This window comes from Balaenoptera musculus, chromosome 9 (assembly GCF_009873245.2).
Source record: "Balaenoptera musculus isolate JJ_BM4_2016_0621 chromosome 9, mBalMus1.pri.v3, whole genome shotgun sequence".
NCBI classification, from domain to species: domain Eukaryota; kingdom Metazoa; phylum Chordata; class Mammalia; order Artiodactyla; family Balaenopteridae; genus Balaenoptera; species Balaenoptera musculus.
This window is the reverse complement of record NC_045793.1, coordinates 97342687-97364711: the sequence shown is the minus strand read 5'-3', so window position 1 is coordinate 97364711 and position 22025 is coordinate 97342687. Positions and strand designations below refer to the sequence as shown.

The following is a 22025-nucleotide window of genomic DNA, read 5'->3' as shown; positions in this document are numbered from 1 at the left end:
TTTTTGCAGAAGAAGGAGACTAGGTATTATTTATCTTTATATTTCCAGTGTCATGTAGTGTAGGGATTCTGTATAAATGCCTGCTAAAAAATGACTGATGAATTATTGGTTTCATTTGATTGACTCCACTGCCTTACTGTTAACCCAGGAGCAGGTACAGTGTCCTGGTGGGTCCTAATTCTTCATAGAGAATTTTCTATGGCCTAATATTACATGACTTTTGGAATAGATTCAAGTATAGATAAAGACGTTGTTACATTTTCGCTATTACTGCTGCCTCTGAGAAAAGTATCAAGGTTCAAAGGCCAAGAAATATTAGAGGGTTGTTGGTTATTATTTCAGATACTTCATCTAAGGGGACCTGTGGTAGGTAGTTCTATCTTCCTCTGCTTTTCTAGTTAAAATAATAATAATTCAAAAATCCCCTCAAAGTCTGAACACAAGGCATCTCTGTTATAATAGATTTTATTGTTTATTTGAGTCATTATGTATGTAGTAATAGAAGTTTAGGAAGGCACAGTGATCTAAGGAAAGAGTAGGAATGTGGGATCAAATAGATGTAAGTCCAATTCTTGACTTGCCCGTCATTAACAGAGTAAGTTATATAGACTCTCTGAGTCTTAGATTTAATGTAGAATGGTGATACCATTGCCAGCTTTGTATGTATTGTTTCATGTATGGCTGTTGTACACAGCAGATGGAATAATGTGTGAAGCCTAGTATGCATGAAGTAGTCAACACATAAGAGTTGCCCTTCTTCACTGTATGTTCATTTACGATCAACAGAACTGTCTTGTATAGTTGTTCAGGCACATCCTACATAAAGGTGTCCAACCAAGGGGTGAGTAGGGGGCTGAAATCCAGCCCATGCTCCACTCACCAATGGGTGTAGTCCTTGCCCTTCCAGAGGAAGAGGTTGACATCTTAAAATCTCGTGGATTAATGGTGGACCTGAAATAGATCTCCTTATAACATTTTGGTTACTTTTGCCTGGCACATGATTTGTTTTCAGATTTGGGCAGGAGTGACCAGCTCATTCACAAAGTGGAATAATACTGAAGTTTCTACCTCTAAAAATTTGTGTGTTTACAACTATAATTTTTATTGGGTGGGCATGTATTCAAAAGTATAGACTGTTTCGCTTTACTCATAGTATCACTTAAAGAAACAAGAAAATTATTGTTTTTCTTCCTCTCCATCTTTTAGGGATTAGTAGGCCTGTTGTAGCAGTTGAGACATCAGTATGTAATGATGGTAGTAGCCCTGGTGTAAGTATAATATTCGATTCAGTTTAAAAATTATAACAAATTGGTCTTAACAGTTAATTAGCTTTCAGTATGCACCAGACCATTCATACTATTTTCTAATTTGGCCCTCACAAAATCCCTGTGAAGTACAGGTAATTATTATTAACCTTTTAAAAAAGTGCTTAGCACAATACTTGGCATATAACAAGGCCACAATAAATGTCATCTATCATTCCTATTTTACATCTAAGGAAAATGAGGCCAAAATGTAAGGCCACTTATACAAGGTCACACATGTAGTTCATGGCACCTAGGATTTAAGCTAACATATTAACTTTTCATTTGGTAATTTGTCTCTAAAATTTTTTTTTAATAATGCTAGATTGTTGACCAGCTAGCAAAAGTGAACTTCCACTTCGAGTGATGATGTACTAGGTAATTCAGAGAACATCTAGACAAGCTGGAAAAACATGGAAATAAATCTGCCTGAAGTAGGATTGCCAGATAAAATACAGGACACCCACTTAAATTTGAGTTTCAGATAAACAGGGAATAAGTTTTCAGTATAAGTCTGTCCCAATTATTACAATGGACAAAAAACTAAAAAAAGTATTCACTGTTTATCTCAAATTCAAATTTTATTAGGAATCCAGTAATTGTTTCCTCCTAAAACTGGAAATCCTAGCCTGAGGATATCAGAGACCTAGCAAGACAATGGAAAATACTGAAGACAAGATCCAGAAGAAGAAAACTTCTGCTGTTTCCCTTGGTGAGGGGGCTGTGTTGATTCCAGAAAAATGCACTGAGAGGCTGGGAAGGTGAAAAGAACTTTTGACAGACTTGCAGGGCTAAGGGGATAAAAACTTAAAGAGTTCAGAGCCGGCCAAAGAGGAGGACTGTGCTAAGTCCTTCATGATTCAAGTTGGAGCCCTGAACAGCAGAACAGATACCAGAGAAATACACCAGCCCTGGCCCTTCAAATCATTTTAAGTCTTGAAATTCAATTGAGGTTATTCTGCATTGCTAGGTATAGCCCAGAAGGAAATGCAAATCCTCTCAGCAGGAAAAGAACCCATTCTAAGCCTCAAATTATCTCCATAAGTTTTCATTTACAATGTCCAGTTTTCAACTAAAATTGATTAGGCACATGCAGAGTATTTTTCTACTGGTAAAAATACCAATAGAAAGACCAGGCACTATAAGTAGACTCATAGGGTTTTCAGATATTGGAGTTATCAGACACAAGCTTTAACGATCATATACTTAAAGTATTCAAAGAAATAAAATATAAGATTGAAAATATCAGCAAATAATGAAGTCTTGAAAAAAGAACCAAACAGAAAATTCTGGATCTATAAAACTACTATTTTGAAATAGTGTACTCCATGGATGGGTTTAAAGCAGATTTAACAAAATACAGGAGAAAACTTAGGAAACTGGAACATAGGTCAGAAAAAGAAATCCAGAATAAGGCATGCAGAGAAAATGGATATAAAATATTGAAGAGAAATAATAAACATATGTAATACTATGGGGTGGTCTAAAATACCTGTAAAGTGTAATCCAAAAGGAGAGGAGAGAGACAGTGGTGCTAAAGTTAAAAATTCTCCAAAAGTTATGAAAGACATCAAGCTATAGATACAAAAAGCCCTATGAATCCAGAAAGAACACAGCATCCAGACATCGCTGTAAAAGTTCAAAAGAGAAGAAAAATGATCACTTCATCAGCCAATGAAGAAAAGAGCTAGGTTACCTTCACAGGAGTAACAGTTAGACTGACAGATGACTTCTCAACATAAACAGAAACAATGGAAGAGAAAGGAATGACAGCTTCAAAGTGCCGAAAGAAAATAACTGTCAACAGAGAATTCTGCAACTGGTAAAAGTATTCTTTAAGAATAAGGTGCTTACTCCTGTTGCTATCCAGACATTGCACAGGTTGAAGCACAATGAATATCTGAACTTCATAGCAAGTTTTTAACTATCCATATGTTACAATGTCTGCAGTGCAGAAATGCCCGAATCTCATGAACGGAAGTGTGATCAGAGTTGATGAACTAGACAGACATATGGATCAGTGCATTAGCAAAATGTCTTCCACTGTGAATCACTTATTTGTGTAAAAGGAACCAAATTATCTATGTAAGTAACATTCTTTAGCAAGAACAATGAACCTAAGTCTATGACTATTTCATTTGAAAAACAGACATGAGACAAATGTAAACCACATCCTCAAAATCCAGGAAACCCAATTTTAACTCAAGAAGCTATCATCACTGTGAAAGAAACAGTTTCAGTAGTAATCTAGAAGGAGTAATGGAAAGTACAATATCTCAAATGATCAAAAAGATCAAGAAGCAATGCAATAATAAGATATAAATTAAATTTTGAGTCTGAAGAACATTTAGCTTCAGTAAGAGGAAACAGCAAGAGCAGTTCTTTCAAAGAAATAATCAACATTAATGGTATAAAACCTGAAGTCTTCCTAGTCTATCCTACATGGCAATATGTTCGTTTGTACTTGGCTTTTTATTTAAAAATATGAACCAAATGGGTTTTAGGAAATAAGCAGCTTAGAGAAAGGCTGTGACTTTTGATCAAAACAAAAGGAAGGGTGAAGGGCTTCTTAACAAATGGAATGCACTTGTAAGTGCATTGACAAGGCACCTAACATTGCAGATTCTACTACATATGTAAAGATATAACATTGGAAAGTTATTTTAATTTAAAGTTGATATTGTCTGCTGGATCTCATTAAGGTAGAGTTTTAAAGCTCCTAACGCAGGGGGCCCTGAATTTAGCCAAATCCAAAATGAAGCGGTCACCTTTTACACATGTTTGTTCTGTTACATTTAATCTCAGCAACTTGAATCCAAGACCTCATTCAAAAGAAGAACATTATATAAGTGTATAAGCCATGTTAAGTTTTACCAAAAAAACTTTGCTCTCCTATAAACAGCCCTGAAAGACATGGTGTTTCTATTTGGTTCTCAGATGATATCTTTTGTAGTAAAATTCTCATTAAAGTAATATATGACTCTAACAGAAAAATGTCACCTTATTATATCAGAGAATATCATATTGATTTGTCAAAATTTTGTAATTTGGTAAAGATGTAATCTTACTTGGATTTGCACTTCCAGAAATGATCTAGAAAGCTGTATTATGGACTGATTATATTCACTTTGTACAAAATTGGAAAATAACTGAAGAAAATAAAGTCATAAATTTTGAATAAGCAGAGAAGATATTTGCATCTTTAGGTATTCCACATTTGTCTAACATAAAAATTGCCATGTGATAAAGTCATGTTTCTCTAATAGCTAAATTATGATTATTTGAATGAAAATGGTTAAATGTAACTTTTTTTCAATTGTGTTAACTGGTACATCTTTTTAATATCAAGAACTGTATATTATTTGACTAGTTTCCTATTTAGAACAGCAGCTTAAATCCTACCTTAATGCTTCAAATATGGTACCACAGCAAATGTGGGAGATTGATGAAAATGAATCACTATGTGAAATGATGCCAGAACTTCACTTTATGGGAAGTACTTACTTCGGGTGTTACAAGGCCAAATCCAAACTCAAAAACAATCCAATAAATGCTTTTTGTTTCCTATTTCAGTGCTGGTTATTATCACCCCCTAGACAGTGTTTCTGTTCTGTGGGATCACTGCATGTGGAGTGTTTGCTAAAAGGCAATTAGAGCCTTCCTCTTCCTGCTAGGATAGAGTAATTGTAGCAGATTAATGCTTCTGCTGCCAACTAGATAAGCTTTTTTTAAAACAAAATATTTAAAGCACTGCAGAATAATGGAAGCAACAAGGACCACAAATTCTAGATGAGGGAGTACCGGTGAGACAAGCTGATTACCTGTAGCCCCTTTGCCCTGGTGGCAGGGAAACCAGCAGAGCTGCTGTGGCCCTCTGGGGCCAGAGTGAAGGACCAGAGACCTCAAGTACCCAGGTGGTTTCCCCTCAGACATTTGCTGAATCCTGCATCATGCAAACATCTGAAAAGTGAGCCGAAATCTTCTGTCTCTTGGTACTGAGGAGACCTGGCAGGGACAGTCAGGGAAGGGTCCCAGGTGAAAACCCTCGGCTCTCCATGAAAGCCCTGGAGAGGGATCTCTAGGAACAAGGCGAGCTAGAGGGAGACTGAGGCTTACCAAGACTGGACTGCAGTCCACTAAGCTCATCCTCTTATTGGGTCAAGGCCACCAGCACCCCAACAACCTCACTGAGGGAAGAGCAAACCCTTCTGAGGGAAGATGCCATTGCCAAAGTATCTACAATATTCCACACCCAGTTTACGGCAACTGAAAATTACCAAGTATGATAAGAGACAGAAGCAAATGACCAAAAGCAAGAAAGAAAATAGAACTAGGATCCTGATATTGAAGTCATTAGACAAAGACCTCAATTGAACTATGATTTATATATGCAGAAAATGAAGTGCAGACTTTGCCAGAAAATTAGAACCAACAGAAAAGAATCAAATGGGGATTTAATTATTAAAAAACCGAAGAGTTGAAATTAAGAACTCCATACATGGGGTTAGCCACAGATCAGATACAGCAGAAAGAGGGTTAGTAAAGTGGAGCATAGGTTGATTGAAAATATCCAGATTGAAGAAAAAGAGAGAAAAGAGGATGGAAAGGACAGAGAAGAGAATAAGGGACACAGTGGAATGAGTGGGGCAAAGGCAACTTTTGAGGAGACAATAACTTATTATCAAGCCTGGATAAAAACAAGAATCACTTGTAAGCATGTTGTAGTTAAACTCCTGAAATCCAAAGGCTAAGAGAAAAGTCTTAAAAGCATCAGAGCAAAAAACAAACAAACAAACAAAAAACAAAAAAAACAAACCTACATTATCTTCAAAGGAATGACAAAAACACTAAACTTGATTTTTCAGAAGACAGAGAAATGACATTCCTAAGTGCTGAAGAAAAGAACAGCTAACCTAGAATTCTCTGTATCTCGTGAAATCATTGCTCAAAAGTGAAAGTGAAATAGTGATGTTTTCAGACAAACAAAAACAGAGAGGATTTATCACCAGTAAGCTTGAGCTAAAAGAAATACTAAAAGGGAGCTCCTTCTGTTAGGAGGAAAATGATCCCAGAGAGAAGGAAGGAGGCAAACAGAACAGGTTGACATGTGAACTAGGCTCTGCTTCTTGATTTGGGTGCCGTGTACATGGATGTGTTCACTTTCTGAAAATCCCTAAACTCTGCATTTAAATTTATGCCCTTTTCTATGTGTGTTTTGTGCTTCACTTAGGATTTTACCAAAACAAAGCAAAACCAAACAAACAAACTGCTAAGGGGAAAACTTATGGCCTTACATGCATACACAGAGAAGAAGAATAGCCCCAAACCAATGAGCTAAGAATCCATCTCAAGAAATTAGAAAAAGGACAACAAATTAAACCCAAGGAAAGTAGAAGGAAGGAAATAATAAAAAATAAAAGTAAGAGCAGAAAGTAATTAAACAGAAGACAAGTATATATAGAAGATCAAGAAAAGCAAAAGTTGGTTCTCTGAAAAGACTAATAAAATTTAAAATCCCTGCCCAGTGAAGCATAGAGGATTAACATGTATGTGAAATGAAACAGGAGTATTGCACAGCTGCTGGCACTCTTAGCAGTCCTCCCTCCTGGATGGAGTGGGCTGAGCTGTCTCGGAGCTGCCCTGGGGCATTCAGGCTGAGGTAGGGGGTCCCAACAGATCCTCCAAGGCCAAATACAGACCGCAAAGTCAAGTGCCTTCTCTGCCATATATTTTTGTCCCAAAATCCTGGCTTACTGGGGTGGGTCTCTGCATTTCAGTCCAAGTGGAGGGGAGGGTCATGGCTGGCCAGACGGTGGAGGACTGAGTTGCCTGGAACTGAGATACGACACAAACCAGAAGGCTGTAGACTGACAGACTACCATACTGAAGAGCTCCAGAAGGTAGAAAGTATGGCTCCTAGCATGAAGGCAGAGGGCCATACGGAGACCCTTGCCCATATCCTGTGCTGATTACATATGTCTTGAGTCAGCTCTTGACTTGCTAGAGGGTGTTCCAGAGGTGTTTCTGGGAAGTACGTACTTTTGTTAGGTATTAGCCAACCTTTTCCAGGTTAGGTGCCAAGAAGTGTGAGGATATACTGGGGGATCGGTCTGACGTATGAAGAGTAGGGTTTTTGAGAGTGTGGGGTGGAGGGGGGATGCAATCTCAGCATGACTTTTAAATGAACCCTTTATAGTCAGGGAGAGGATTTTGAATATCACCTTTTAAAACTGGATGGAGGTGAGAGCCACAAATGAATGTCAGGTGGCTATTTTAGAAGCTCTAACTGATGAACAGGTTTCATGATACTGGAGCATGAGATACAACACAATTTCATGGTAAAGCAGGGCAGAGCTCAAACTCATGGCTGTTCAGGAGGCTGGGAGGGTTACAGTAACCCTTTAGGCTAACCAGGTATATCCTTGGCCACACACAGATCTTAGGAATGGTAGTACGAGGCAGGGTATAATTTCTGATATGTGGTCACCAGACATTCCTGTGACCTTATTAACAGGGCTGATGTGTTACCAATTCCAAGGGCACCATTCACACAGAAGTCTACGGAAATGGCTCTCCTGGAGTTATGTAGCAGGCAACCATGCTTTAATCTCGTGAATGGGCTGCATGACAAGGTGAAATCCTCAAGGGTAGGCTTCCTTGGCAAGAAGTACAAGGAGTCCATCCTAGTGGGAAAAAACTGCTCTTACCTGGATTCCCCCTTTCCTCTCAGAGTGCCTCTCTTTTCTCCCTGCCCAGTTTTCCCTTTGAATCTAGGAGACATCATTAAAGTTCCTCACAATTTGATGCTCAGTTGGGACTAACTTGGTCAGCTGCAGATGGGGCTGAATGACCATAGTTTTCTATGGGGAGAATTTTGCAGTCTGGGAACACTCAAACCTGTAGTTCTGGGCCCTGAGAGAACCCACCCACCCACAATTTTGGCTTCCTGGCACATAGAACTTGGTAACTCAAAGCACATATAAAAATGCTAGGCCATCTGGCATGCTGCATATTGGATTGGCTGCTGCTTTTCTCAGTTGCAGTTGATTCTATAAAAAAAATTAATAAACAGAAACCTACATTAAATAGAGTTAGGAAACCAGAAAGGGGAGCTGTCTCGCCCTGTGGTGATAGCAGAGCCCAACAGGAAGAAGAAAGCCTCCTCTTCTTTCCTGGCAAGGACTCAGCCAATGAAAAGCCATGGACTCTTTGTTTACTACAGCCCTTCCAACTTCTTTATCCTCTCTATAAACGTGTTCTCCTGCCCTTGCTGTAGGGGGACTTGCAAGTGGCTCACCGTGGTTGCAGACCCTGAACTGTGGTTGCAATTCTCTGCTGATCCTGAATAAATGATCTTTGCTGGAGAAATATCTGGCAGTCTATTTGTTTCAGGTCAACAATTCTGACCTGGGATACAGTAACTGGATGCTGGGTCCCTCTAAGGGATCCCTGACACCAAAAAAGCAGCTTTTACAACAAGCAAGTTCCTTTTCTGAAAAAGGAACACTGCACTCCATTGGTGTGGGTTTCATGAAAAAAAAAAAAAAAAAAGTGCAGGTTTGGGGTTTACTGGAATTGTTGCCCCTTGGGAAAAACCCATGTCTGAGTGGAGGCATTGATCTTGAATATTTGGCTGATTTGTGGAGGTCAACTGGGAAGGGTCTGCAGACATGAGATGCTTTGACTGGGCAGGTTAGTGTCAGGGCTGTTAGAGAAGAAAGTGATGATGGAGGCACAGATGCCATCCTGTAAAACCTGGGAACTATCAACGCAGGTTAACGGTGCTGCCTTTGTTCAGCTGGCAGGGGCTCCCTTTTTGTCTAGAATGTGTAGGCCACTCGGCTGAACTGGAAATTTCAGCATCTTTTTCTGGGTAGACTCAGCGATGTGTCTATACCAGATGACCAAGAACCGTCCTGGAGGAAAGTGTGTGGAGGTGGAAGAGGTGATAGAAGACCCTCTGCGCACCAAATTCAGGCTCTTGCTTGTATGGTACTGACTCTACCACTTACTCGCTTCTACCCTTCCTCTAGGTACCAGAACAAGGCTTTATGAAATTATTCCCATCACGCACTCAGTTTAGCTTGGTGCCCACTGACAGCTTGGAGCGTCCTATAAGCTTCGTATCATCCTCCCGTGTTTCGTACGAGGGCTCTCAGGACACCTTTCCTGATCCCTTTGCTGAGTTCCAGGTTCCTGCCTGTTGCCCAGCCTCAGCCGGTGTCAGCAGCACGCCGAGGGCTCTTTCTGCTACTCTTCGCTTGGCCTCCGGGGACCTGCCGACAGAGGGCGCTGCAGGGGCTGCGCAGCCGGAAACCCCACCGGAGGTCCAGCCGGGAGCTGAGCTGGAGCCGAAAGATGGAGACGGAAGGAAGTCTTGCCCATCTCCATCCTGGAGAGCGGACTGGGTCTTCTTTCAAGAGTCCAACCATTGTAAGCATTTGCTTTGTATTATTGTAAGGTCACTGTGGTCACTTCATCTGTGTCAAGTACCCAGGACTTCCATTTAACTGGTCTTGATGTTTCTTAACATTGAGTTTGTCTCTATTTTTCTCCAATTTGGGAACTGCCGGTGATTACACTAGTGAAAAGGATGAAGTCTAATCGTAGGTTATTTTAACTATTATTTCTTTTCCATGTTCCCATACTCTTTTTACTGTTTCCCTTCTATTATTATTATTTTTTTAAGTTTGACATAATCCACTCTTCCCCCTCTGAAAAATATTTCATATTCTTTCTATTCTTTTACTACTTATCTTTTCCTTTCTTAAAGGCTCAGCCAGGCCTTAAAGGTTTAGTTTTCACTAGAAACTTGTGTTCTCTGTTACAGAAAACTCACACTGTAAAATAAATCTCTTTTTTTTCAAGGGTAACTATTCATGGAAAGAGAAAGAGACTAACAGGTCTCTTAATATATAATCTTAAATATATATAAAATATATATAATCTTAAATATATATATATAAAATATATAAATATATAATATATATATTATATAAATATATATATATAATATATATTATATTATATATATATTATATATATATTATATATAATATATATAATAATATATATATAATATATATATAAATATATATAATAAATATATATAAAATATATATAATCTTATAAAAAATATATAATCTTAAATATAAGGAATAGGAGTCCCATGAAAAGGCTTTAAGTCTATGGGCTCAAATTTATAGATTTTGTATAAAAGTAGGAGTGTTTCCTATATGTCATTCTCTGGTAGAGGGTGTGGTATTTATAACTATTTTTTCCCAAGGAGATGGAAGCATAAGACACAATTCCCCACTTATTAGACGAGTTCTCTGGTTTGGATTTTAAGCTCATTGGCCTTGAGCAACCTGGGAGAAACTGGCATTCATTCTGGTGAAGGTTAAAGACAATTAGCTTTTTCCTTTCTGTGTTTTGTCTGCCCTTTTCCCTCCAGTAACAGCTGGCAATAGCAATGTGGGCACAAATACGGACCAGGTGCTGCAGACTCTGATTTTGCTTAGAAAGAGGGAAACATGGCTTAGATTAGCAGCTGCTGCAATAGATGAGGCATTGCTTGCATCTTCTAGATTTTGCGGGTGTTGATGGGTTTTGCAGTATTCTTGGGTACCATATCAACTCTGGAATTTTGGGCAAGTGTGATACATGAGAATTTGTTGTGAGGAGTTTTTACTTTTTCCATATTATTTGGATTCTGAACTCTTTCCTGGCTGTCCAAAGCTGGTGTGGACAGTATAGCTGTCATCATTTGAAAATGGCCTTGGAGTTGACTAGAGACCTATCTTGGCTAATGTCAGAGACTCCTGGGGGTGACCTCTGAACTAGCTCCAGGTACGTATGGGGGCAGTGATGAGTGTCTGGGAAGGTACACAGAGTGTGCAGGCAGGACCTCCCTGACCTCTGTGGCTCTCTGTCCTCACCAAGAACTCTGCAGCTGTGCATGACCAGAGACTTGGCTGAAAGGCTCAGGGGGTCAAAAGAGAAGAATGAAGTGGAAAAAGGGAAAATTCCCCCTTCCCACTGCTCTTCTAGCATCCACTTCCTGGGCCCGAATCAAGGGGGGAGGTGCTACAGTGTTTGGTCAGATTTCCAGTGTGGACTGAGCTGTGTTCACTAGAGAGCAGAGTCCTCTGCTTTAAAAGGTGGTACCTCTCTGCCACCTCCATACGCCAAGAAGCTGGGTAGGTTAGTTGACTCTGTTCTCTTGGTGGTACCCTCTTGCTGTGGGTCTGACCAGAGACCTCCTGGCTTCTGCCCTCCATCTGTGTTTCTCTGTCTCTTTGTCCTGATGGCTCAGGGGCCATCGGTGGGGAAGATAAGACATGACGGTTGTAGCCCTTGAGCACAAGTCTCCTGCTTCCTGCACAGGTGTTTTGAGCACTGGCTTCATTCATTCATTCATTAACTGAATAAATACTTATTAAGCCCCTCTAAGGGGAGATGCTACCAGCAACAAGAAAAAATCTTTAAAAATGTTATTTTTGCTGAAATTATGGATGATGTTTGATATTTTCCTCAAAGTTTCTAGAGGGAATAAGTAATACTTTAAAAAATGTGTATACAAATTGGATTTATACACATATAACAAATACATTGAAATGAAGGAGATGCTGGATTTGTGTGGGAGGAAGTGACTGAAACCTTGGATAGCCTCTGTCTTCTAGTTTGACTTTCTCACAGCTCTTTATGGTGGGGACTATGGAGCTCCCCACTGAGAATCATCTGGAGGGGAGGAAGGCCATGTTAACCATCTTGACTTTCCTTCCTCTAGTTAAGGATTTGCTAGCCCAGTGACAAATGGGTTCCCACTTTGATACCCAGATAATTTCCCTGCCAATCGCTCTGGGAGGAAAGCCCCCAGCACTGACTCCAACTTCAGAATTCTATGCAATGTATTACCTGGTAATCAGCCCTCCATGGGATCAGAACTCTGCACTGAATCTCCACCTTAGTGGTGGGGACCCTTCTGGCCAACTTTAGTCTTATCAGGACATCATAGTGGCCCAAGAGCAGGCTCAGAGGTCAGACTGCCTGGGTTCAAGTCCTGACCCCACCATTTGTTTGTTACTTGTGAATCTTGGACCAGCTGCATTTGTCTTCCTGGACCTCAGATTCCTTATCAAAAAAGGAAAAAAAATAATACCTGCCACCTAGGGTTTTCATGAAGATTAAATGGGGCAAGATGTATGAGGCACTCAGCATGGTACCTGGCACATTGGGAGAGCTCAGAGATAGTTAGTTGCTGCTATTACTATTATTATTCCTCTATTCAGGACAGCAGCCTTACCCCCAAATGACAGCCCCGGGGTGGGATCTTGTGAGCCACGCACAGATTCCCCAGGGACAAGCACAGGCCACCCTCCTGGGATGGCTGCAGCCACCTCATGCCCATCTGCTGTGTCTAATTGGACATTATGGCGATGAGCTTGCCATGCCCTTCAGATAGCTGGCTGTAGGTCCAGACACGGCATCTTAGTTAGGTCAGTTTCTCTTGTCTGCCCCACATACTTTCCTGCCAATTTGGCCTCTGTCTGCCCTGGCCTGCCACAGGCCTTTATGAGAAAGCTATTGTTCCCGTCTCATGGAGATTAAAATGGGCATAATACTCCCTCCTTATCTTGCTGAAGCCCTCTCTGGAGGCAGAGATATGGAGGGCCTCTGCAGCCCTGGTTGTTTCTAGCTCCATGTGTCTGCAATTTAGAGTAAAAGAGATTCATTCTGTGTATTGAGTGGCTTTGAGGGGGATGGAGAGAAACTGTTCTGTAGAGTTCTAATTTGACTCCACCACGTCTGTATAAGTGAAAATCACTCCTGAGTTCTTCCTGTGTTGTCTTCTTTCCCTTCCGATTAGGAAAAGGGGCACCATAGAGTGGTCAGCATAACACATTTTTTTCCTTCCCTCTCTTCTGTCCCCATCCTGCTCCACCCACACTTCTGACTGGAAGTCCATAGTGGGTCAAGGGCTTCCAGGAAAGATTGGACTCCTTAACTATTCTCTGCATCCTGTTCCTTCCAACTCCTCATGGGCCTCAGTTCATTAAACGTCCCTTCTGTGTCCTGCATCTCCAGCATGCCCATAGACCCTTCCCTTGGGCTGATGAGCACAAGCAGATAAGCCTGGTTTAAATCCCAGCTCCACCACCTGCCACAAAAACTACCATGTCTCTGAGACTGTTTTCTCCTCAAATGCAATGGTGATGGCACCCAACTCATGGTGCTCTTATCAGCATAAAATAAAAGGCTGTATTCAGACTATACTACAAAGCTACAGTAATCAAAACATATGGTACTGGCACAAAAACAGACACATAGATCAATGGAACAGGATAGAAAGCCCAGAAATAAACCCACATCAATTAATCTACAACAAAGTAGGCAAGAATATACAATGGAGAAAAGGCAGCTAATAAGTGGTGCTGCGAAAACTGGACAGCTACATGTGAAAGGATAAAATTAGAACATTCTCTAACACCATATATAAAAATAAACTCAAAATGGATTAAAGACCTAAATGTAAGACTGGATACTGTAAAACCTAGAGGAAAACATAGGCAGAACACTCTGACATAAATCACAGCAGTATTTTTTTGGATCCATCTCCTAAAGTAGTGGAAACAAAAGCAAAAATAAACAAATGGGACCTAATTAAACTTAATTAGGTTTGCATAGCAAAGGAAACCATTGATAAAACAAAAAGACAACCTACTGAATGGGGGAAAATATTTGCAAATGATATGACTGAAAAGGGATTAATACACAACATATATAAACAGCTCATGCAACTCAACATCAAAAAACCCTAAACAATCTGATTAAAAAACAGGCAGAAGAATGGAATAGACAGTTTTCCAAAGAAGAAATGCAGATGGCCAACAGGCACATGAAAATATGCTCAACATTGCTAATCATCAGGGAAATACAAATCAAAACCACAGTGAGATATCACTTCACACCTGTCAGAATGGCTAGCATCAAAAAGTCTACAAATAACAAATGTTGGCAATGATGTGGAGAAAAGGGAACCCTTGTACACTGTTGGTGGGAATGTAAAATGGTGCAGCCACTGTGGAAAACAGTATGGAGGTTTCTCAAAAAACTAAAAATAGAACTACCATAAGACCCAGAAATTCCACTCCTAGGTATATATCTGAAAAAGATAAAGATACTAATTCAAAAGATACATGCACCCGAATGTTCATAGCAGCATTATTTACAATAGCCAAGACATGGAAACAACCTAAGTGTCCATCAACAGATGAATGGATAAAGAAGCTGTGGTATACATATATATACACACACAATAGACTATTACTCAGCCATAAAAAAGAATAAAATTTTGCCATTTGCAGCAACATGGATGGACTTGGAGGGCATTATGCTAAGTGAAATAAGTCAGACAGAGAAAGATAAATACTGTATGATATCACTTATATGTGGAATCTAAAAAAATACAGCAAACTAGTGAATATAACAAAAAAAGCAGACTCACAGACATAGAGAAGAAACTAGTGGTTACCAGTGGCGGGGGCAATATAGGGGTGGGGTGTGGGAAGTACAAACTATAGGGTGTAAGATAGGCTCAAGGATGTATTGTATAGCAGGGAGAATATAGCCAATATTTTGTAATAACTGTAAATGGAAAGTAACCTTCAAAAATTGTATAAAAATTTTAAAAAAATTTAAAAAGGATGTAAGATCCTTGCCAAGAAGTGGACAGAAGGATATCCTAAATAAAGGAGAGCACTTCCTTGTAGGCTCATTGCATTCAGTCCTTACATGTGTTCAAGCCCATCTCCATTCTGTTTCTCATGCTGCCCCCTCAGAGTCACTCTCACAGCCACCCGTCCTGGAGGATGCTTCACACACTTTGCCTCTTCTATAGACACAGATTTACTGGGGGGCCCTCACCATTCCCGTGTGAGAGGTTTCCTGGGACTAGGGACTTTCATGGCCCAGACCAGTATCAATCTGAACTGGCCATTCTAACTCTTCAGCCTGCAGTCTTTCTCATCAGCTCCTTAAATTATTTTTTTTGGCAAACATCACCACAAGCCCCACGTGCCAACCCTCCGCCATGCATTCTAGACCACATGTCCCCTGAGTCCTCTGATGGCACTCACCAGGTCCTGTTGACGACGCTCCCTTTGATAGCTTCCCCGCCTTTGACTTCCATGGCCCTGTTCATCTGGATTCCCTGATGCTACGGTTACTACTGCTGTGTAACAATCAAACCCAAAATGGAACAGCTCTGTAGTATCATCTCTCAAAGTTCTGTGGGGTGACTGGACTCAGCTGGGCAGCTTTCCCTTGCTGTCTTGCATGCTGTTGCCATGGGTAACAGCTGGGCTGGCCCTCTGCTGTGCCCTGGGTGGGATGGCTGGAGCAGCTGTCTCCATGCAAACTTTCACATGGCCACTGTGCAAGCACAGCTGTCTCAGGGCTCCAAGAGCAAGTGTTCTAAGAGATAGGAAGTGGGAGTTACCAGTCTCTGAAAGCCTGGCCTGGAAGCTGCACAGCCTCACTTCAGCATGGAAACCAGGACAGGGTCACAGAGCCCTCCCAGGCCCAAGGGGAAGGGACATGGACCGGGCCTCTTGATGAGAGGAATGCCAAGGAACTTGTGGCCATAATTAACCCTCCACACTCAATGATCTCGCTTCCTCAACCTCTATCCCTTCCTCCTCCTTCTCCTTCTCTTCCTTTTTCTCAGGACTCCGCCCTCAACTCTCACCTCCACATGCCTTCATGCCTTTGCAAGTGCTGTTCCTTGCCTAGAATGATCTCTCTACCTCTTGGCCCCCAAGGCCAGTCCTTCCTTCCCACTGGCCAAGTCCACCTACGGGCTCCTCTTATCCGTGGGTGGTGATCAACTCTGGGCCCCAAAGCCAGGTTTGGTGGTCCCCTTCACTGCCACAGGACAAAAAGAAGGAGGTGCTTGTCCCCCCTCCTGCAATGTGAGAGCCCCAGCGGGCAGGGACCAAGCCTTCACCTCTAGATCAGGGCCCCTGGAGACCAGCACAGTCCCCAGCAGGCCTCCGGCAGTGTAGGCTTCAGAGAGGCAGGGGAGGCTGTATGTTCTCTTACTGAAATGGAAACTCAAGGTAAGTGTAGAAAAGTCTCAGTTTGGGTTATTAGGGCTTTGATCCTTTATCTGTGTCGATTTGGAGGTTTCATCTCATGGGGAGAATCTGACACACATCTAACTAGAAGTCAGCTCTATCTATATTGCTGCAAATCTGAACTGAATGATTTGGTTGTATCTTTCTAGCTGTTCTCTGTAACAATGCTTAGTCACTCTTTAATGGTCCGATATTTAATCTGTGGACTAAAGATGCATTTTGATGCCCCAGAGGTAATGGACTATTTGACCTAGGAAGAGATGGTTGCACGCAACAGTTTGGCTCCTCACCTTGGGTGAACTGAAGCTGTGCGGGCTGTGTGTGTCCCCTCATTCCTATGTCCTGTCTTCCCACCTGGACCCCTGCCCTCCCACTGCCACACTCCCATTGTCTCCTTGGTCCCTTTCAGTCAGAACCACTGCACCTTTATGTTGGCCTCTGGCAGCCCAGACATTATTACTGTATGAATATTTCCAACCACTTCACTCTGGTCTGCTCAAGTGTGAGTGATTGTGTATTTGGTGGCTTGGGTTCCTACTTCTACCGTTCCAGGAGGCTTCTTTCTAGCAAGATTACTTCATTTAGGCTTTTAAAGCAAAATGTGCTGGAAATAAGGAAGGGAAGAAAACCAGCATGCGTGTGAGCAAGGTTTATGGGGAAGTTTAGCGCAGAGGAACACCAGGGGAATTGTGTGGCCAAAGGACACAGGTGAAAGAGGAAATGCATTTTAGGAGTGTTGCTGTGAACTGTAGATTCTTTTCTCAAGATTTAAGAGAGACAAGTAAGAACAGAAGCAATACTGAAATTACTTTATGATTGTGTAGAGTGCAATTTTGACCATGGTTTCTCTTTAGGCTAGTGTGAACCTGGCTAAGCGATGGGGGTAGTCATGGCTTCCAGGGAATTATGTAGTAAAATTAAGATGGCGTAATAATAAAATAGCCATTATCATGCAAATATTTATGGAGGCGCACTTGTTCCTAAAGGAACACCTGTGAAGTGGTATGATTGTCCTAAGATTATGATGCACATTTACAATTTAGTCACTCCAAGTAGACTTTCACAGAGCCTATGACTCAAACGTTTATTGCAGTAAAAGGAGACATAGCTCCTCGGAAAGAACAAAACAGTGATTGAAAATGGCAGCCCACAGTGCAGTTCTTAGCCATACTGGTTCTAAAACCAGAGCAGTCCTGGTGGGAATATGTCCAGATTCAAATAAAAAGCTATACCAACGTGTCACCTGAACCATCTGGATTGTTGACGTGACGGGATCCCTGCGGCTGCTCTGGGCGGATCTGGGTGGCCTTCTGGCTCCAGCACGGCTTGTCCTGGCTCTGCTGCATTGCCGCAGAGGAGAAAGCACCAGCCAGAAGTGCTAACGAGGGGGAGTCAGCTAATTCCCCTGGAGCCCTGCTTTTCCTTCAGTGCCCATCGGTCTCCAACTTTGGCTGCAAAGGATTTCCCCACAGGAAACTCTCAGAATAAGCCATTCAGTTCACAGCTGTCACCAAGACACCACCACGTCCATTCCCAGAGGAGGAATGCACTGCAATCCCTAATTCAAAGCCTTCTCATGATACCGCACACCTGGCTGTACCAGACACGTGCCTGGCCCTTCACGTGTGCTTTCGCAGTCTTCATGGGGTGACCGGTGGGGATTGTACATTAACTTCCTTTTACAGATGAAGGAACAGAGCCTTAGAGTCCAAGGGCCACACCGGGCAGAAAATGAGCCCACAGGCCTCTCACTGGGAGGACACCTGCTGAAGGGTGGGGAAAGGAGACAAACTCTGCCCCCTGACCTGTGTACATTTCACCTTGCCACTCTCAAGGGGTGTTGTTAACAACTTTGTTCATCAACTATACTCTAATATAAAATAAAAATTAAAAAAAAACTTACAGCAGGACTAGGTGCTTAGATCTGCTGTTATGTGTATTCAGGGGCCACTGTGTTTTATTTTTTAATTTGGGGGGACATGATGGAAAAGGACTGGGAAATGATGTACTGAGAATGGGTTTGAGGTTTGCTCTTCTGACAAATGCAGGGAGTGATGAAATCAGAGCAGGTAGCAGTCAGGGTGTGAATCTGGAAGCGAGGGCAGAGATGGGGAAGGGGCTGAATGTGAGGGTTTGAGCTGCAAGCGATGCATGACCAGTGGTACGGAGCGGGCAGGAAGCCACGGCAAAACAGAGCAGTCAAAATGACTGCAGACTTCTGGTTTATGCCGGGACAGCTGTGAGAAGGCCGTGATCATGACCGTGATTACATGACTTGACACAAGGGTGGGTAGAGAAAGGAGGTCCCTTTGGGAGAAACTCTCTTGGCCGTAATCAGTTGTCCTTCCAGACCCACTACTCTATTGTTCCTGCTAGCAATGGGGAGTGACAATGAACAGGGAGCTACACATAACAGGTCTGGGCCAGAGATCAAAATAAAGATACCTTCCCAGCAGAATCAACACCTCTCTGCAAGGCAAGCCCTGATTCTGAAGGACTTCTTTTTTTTTTAACTTTTATTGGAGTATAGTTGATTTACAATGTTGTGTTAGTTTCAGGTGTACAGCAAAGTGAATCAGTTATACATATACATCTATCCACTCTTTTTTAGATTCTTTTCCCATATAGACCATTACAGAGTATTGAGTAGAGTTCCCTGTGCTATACAGTAGGTCCTTATTAGTTATCTATTTCATATGTAGTAGTGTGTAGATGTCAGTCCCAATGTCCCAGTTTATCCCTCCCCACCACTTACCCCCTGGTAACCATAAGTTTGTTTTGGGAGCACACAGTCAACAAAGACTGTGGTAGCTCCTGAAGGCTTGAGACTGGCCCGCTGAGCCCAACTGCACACATTAAAATATAACATTTGAGTTACTATAATAATACAACGTTGTAAGATTTTGTCAGGATAGGTAAAGCTAAAATTTCACTAGTTCTTTCTATTGTCAGTGTTAAAATTTGCATCTTTACAGTTCTCATATTACAACAATTATTACTATAGTCAAATAGCCAAGTGCCCTCCAGGGAGAAATTATGCAGGGACTAAAGGAAACGAGTCAGGAGTTATTTTCTTTTGTATTTTATCATGCTTGTAACTCCTTGGAGAATACAGAAAGTATTTGTTTTGAATGTTTCTAATTTGGGGGTACTTTCAAAATCTGATTTAATCAGACCTTTAAAAAATCATATAAATCAATAGCAATTACCTAATTCTAAATTGAATCATAACTCTGAAAGAAATGTGCTATTAGAATAGATCCCAGGTAATCAGTGATATACCTCTACTTTCATAGAAGGAAGTAATAAAAGGTAAAAATAAAAAGAAAAATGGAAAAACCAAAACAAAACCTCATTTATTATTTTAACTCCCACTTAGAATGACCTTCTGTTGTACTTCAAGATTTAATGTTCAAAGTTTATAAAATTATTTTTATTTTAAGAACGTCTAATTTACCAATTAGATTAATGTGTTTATTACTACCTAGACACCGTGAAGAGCTTACTTGTGATTTGTAACAAAACTTCTCTAACCTTCTGGATAATGGCCTGAATTCTGCATTTTTATATTATAGCAAGAGGATCTTTGATGCTTTGATTTGCATACACTTTGATAGTTATATTAGAACATTTTGTACATCCAGTCTCTTCCTGTTCCTTAATTTGGCACTTGTTCTATCAAACAGTTTTGAAAATGCAAATTATTTCACATTAAAAATATAAATTTTTATAGCACATTATATACAGTTTTAATGCATTCAGACTCCAAAAGCGTTATATACAGTTTTAATGCATTCAGACCCCTATAATTCATTATTGTTTTAATTTATCTGATTTTTTTGTGTGCCCTGAGTCCATAGTACAATCATTTGCAAACTCAATTAAGATTTGTCTCAATGAATTTTTACTTTTTGCCAAATTATGTTACATGTGTACAGAAATACATTCTTAGTATATTATTCATTCATTTGATATATTTGCAAAATGGAAATTCATCCATTTTCTGAAAGCACTGAGGTATCGCTAGTCCAAGAGGTATATTGTGGAGTGGGGTCTTCTCAAGTTTGCACTTGAAAACATGTCAGTTTTCTAAAGCGCTGAACTTTTAGTTATTTTGAATATGACTTGGCAAACTATCTGTTTATTCTAGGACGTTGGCACTTCACCAACTCTGAATACATTTTCACTCAATTATGACAACATTTTATGTATTTTACAGAGCTGATTTTACATTATAATACCTGTCTAATGATATTTAAAGTGTGTCTTCATACTGCTGATGAAGACAATTATGTTAAATGGTTTGTTATTTGAGCTGAGTGTACAGGAAATGCTCTATATGTCCCAGAAATCTTGGAGAACTGCCTTGAAAGGAATGGTACTAGTGCTAGATTAATTTACACACAAATCCCACTTTTTCACATTGGCTCATGCAGAATGAAGACAGAGTCATGAGGTTTCATATTATCCTTAATACTTATTTCCTTGACTCTAAAAAGATTTAAAAAACCTTCAAGGTGTGTTTATGCCTGCACCATTTTGAGCTGATACTGTATTATGACCCTGAATTATGTCTATTTCTCATTTAGTTAAAACCCAAAAGAACAAAATGGGTATGTAGTAAGGAAGGACTCTCCCACTGAACTTCCAGTGTAGACTGGGGCATACAGTCAACAGTTATGTCTAATACTCATTGCTAATGCAAGTTTTCACCTCTTTTGTTCTTACTGGCATTTGGGAAGTCATATTAGATACCACTAGCTGGAGCCCATCTCTTTGTCCCCATATCAAGCCTGGCCATGTTCTTTATGATAAATGATGCCATTTGTGGGATAGGGGAAGATGCTGGCATGACTAGGGCAAAGGAGGGCCTGCTGGGGAGGATGGAGAAGTAGGGTTGAGGGATGCGGTGAGTTTTGTTGGGGTTTGACAGCTGGGCAGAGAGGTTTCAGCTGATGTAGCGTGAAAGCGCAGCCATGAGGCTTGGGGGCACATGGTAGCAGGATTGGGTTTAAGGCATTTTGTCTGGGATCAGCATGCAGGATGCAGTGCAGAAAAGCCAGAGTCGGGGAGGTAAGTATTAAGGAAAAGGAACTCTCTTGCTGGGAGTTTCATCATGCTTAACGCAAAGTCAAGGTCAGCAACCACATAACATAAAGTCTTGTCCCCTCTACATCTGATAGTATCAAACCTCCTGACTGTCTACTCATTCTGCATGTGCCAATGCAAAAACAGGGGCATTTGTGTCATTTCCCAGAGCAGAGACACCATAAGTATCTAGAGGGCAGACACTGAGCCTTTCATCTCCAATCTCTATTCTTTGGAGTACAGTAGGTCTTATAAAATGTTTACTAAGTGAATGAAAATGAGAGTTTTCATCTGGAAAAAAAATGGGAGCAAAACATGCTAGAGGATAGCTTTTCGTGAGCTACAAGTCAAATGATAATAGACAACTTGAGGGGGACTTCCCTGGTGGTCCACTGGTTAAGAACCCGCCTTCCAATGCAGGGGACGCGGGTTCAAGCCCTGGTCAGATCCCACATGCCGTGGAGCAACTAAGCCCACACGCTCTACAGCCTGCGCG

The 22025-nt window shown here is 41.1% G+C and overlaps 1 protein-coding gene across 1 annotated transcript in view; it reads right to left on the bottom strand.

Annotated features, from left to right (window-relative positions):
• The window catches only part of HECW1 (HECT, C2 and WW domain containing E3 ubiquitin protein ligase 1), a 312853-nt gene that overhangs the window by 214104 nt on the left and 76724 nt on the right, over window positions 1-22025 (bottom strand).